This window comes from Elephantulus edwardii, unplaced genomic scaffold (genome assembly GCF_000299155.1).
Source record: "Elephantulus edwardii isolate Elephantulus edwardi_28Jun2011 unplaced genomic scaffold, EleEdw1.0 scaffold00032, whole genome shotgun sequence".
NCBI lineage: Eukaryota > Metazoa > Chordata > Mammalia > Macroscelidea > Macroscelididae > Elephantulus > Elephantulus edwardii.
Genome location: NW_006399782.1, coordinates 19,330,432 through 19,332,760, shown reverse-complemented (window position 1 = coordinate 19,332,760; position 2,329 = coordinate 19,330,432).

The following is a 2,329-nucleotide window of genomic DNA, read 5'->3' as shown; positions in this document are numbered from 1 at the left end:
GGGATTGCATTGAATATGTATATTGCCTTTGGTAGTATTGCCATTTTCACAACATTGAGCCTTCCTATCCATTAGCAAGGGATATTCTTCCACTTCTCCAGGCTTTTTTTTTGTTTCTTGTAATAATGTTTTGTAATTTTCTTTGAATAGATCTTTTGTGCTTCTAGTTATATTTATTCCCAAATATTTAATATTTGCTTGTGTGTGATAGTACTGATATTATTCTGTCAATTCCACATTGTCAGATGACCTTTTTTTAGAATGGGAATAAATGTGGACTTCTTCCAGTCAGTTGACCAGTTGGTTGTTTTCCAGATTTCTTGCCTTAGTGATAGAATTTTAAAATTCTTGCCTTCCATGTGAACAACTGGTTTTAGGCTGTTAAGTGCCTTGTAGTCCACTATGAGTCATGGTGACACTATGAGTGACAAATCTGAAATTTGCCCTGTCCTGTGTCATCCTCAAGATTTCTAACATGGTAGAGTCCATTGTATAAGTCATTATGTTAGTCCATATCATTGAGGGTATTCCTCTCTTTCAATTGATCTTCTATCCTTGCCAGGGACTGATTCCTACTGAAAATAAGTTCAAAGTAAGGGAGATAAATTTTCAACATTTTCTCCTCTAAGGAGTACTCTAGTTGTACTCTAAGATAGATTTGTTTATTACTTTGACAGTGCAAAAAATTTTCTATACTTAGCATTAGCATCACAATTCAAATGCGTCAGTTCTTCTTTGGTCCTAGTTATTCATTCATATTCATCATATTCTAACTTACAGATGCATAGGAAGCAATTAAATATATCAAGACTTCTATTAGACACACTTTACTCTTTAAGCTGCTATCCTTGCATTTTAGAACTCTGGCAAGATCTTTGACAGCACATTTCCCCAATTTAATATATATTTTGATTTTTTGACTGCTGCTACTATAGAGGATGATTATGGATCCAAGTAAATCAAATCACTGAAAACTGTAATCTTTTATCCAGCCTCATGGTACTGTCTATTGGTCCATTGGTAAAGATTTTTTATTCTTGATGTTGAGATATAATCCATGTTGAAGGCTATATATAGTCTTTGATTTTCTGCAATAGGTAATTCAAATCTTCCTCAATCTCTACAAATAATGTTGTGTCCTTTGCATAATGTTCATTGTTATTAATCTTCCTCCAATCCTGATGCTGCACATTTTTCTTCATAGATTCCAGCATCTCACATTCTTTATTCAACATACAAAGTGAATAAATTTGAAAAAGATATACAACCCTAAGACACATCTTTCCTGATTTTAAGCCATGCAGTGTTTACTTGTTTTGTTGGGACAACTACTTCTTGATCTAGGTATATGTTTCACATGAGCACAATTAAGTTTTCTTGCTTTTCATTCTTCTCAATGTTAGCCATAATTTTTTATGATACATGTGAATAGAACTGACTTTAATTCTAGCCAAAGCTCTTCATTCACAGACACCATTCACTAGTAAATGGTGATTATAAAATGCATGATCCTGATCAGGTTTCAGCAGAGCTTCTATGTTAAAACTGATTGGGAAGAAAGACTTGATGATTAAAAAAATTCTTCAACAGTGAACTTCTAGAAAATCCGGCTAGATTTTAGAAGAGGCCATGGCACCAGGGATATCATTGCTGACTTCAGATGTATCCTGGCAGAAAGCAAGACTATTTTTGTAGATACTAATAGTAGAAGACCTATTGGTGCCTTTTTGATTATGCAAAGTCTGTGGGGTCTTAATGATCTAGTCTGGGACTGATTATGAAGAAAGTATGGGACTGGGCAGTGTTTTGTTCTGTTGTATGTAGTGTTGTCATTGAGTTGAGGCCATTTATGTATGACTGCAAACTCAACCCATTTTAATCCATGTCTATACTGTGGATAAAGAAAATTCTATTCGAGATTTTTATCTCTTGGGTAAAAACATGGTCTTCAGACAAGCAGCCTCTTGAAACAAGTTAGAAATGTAGAGCTTAGCGTCAGTTCATTCGGTTTGACCTCTTGTTACAAATCTGCATTTACATTCCAGGCCATGGTCTTTTTAATTACTTGCCATGTACCTGATGGCTGGACAATGAATAAGGATGACAGAAGAAGAACTGATGCCTTTGCATTCAATCTTTTGAGAGAGCTCTGTTGGCCTAGTGGCAAGAAGCTGAGCTGCAATCCCAAAGACAAATGGTTAGAGGTCACTAGCTGCTCCATGGACAAAGGATCAGCCATCTCCTCGGGTGTAATTAACTGCCTTTGAAAACCCATCAGAAGGTCACCTATGGGTTGGTTCTGACTCTATGGTACACAACAACAACATTC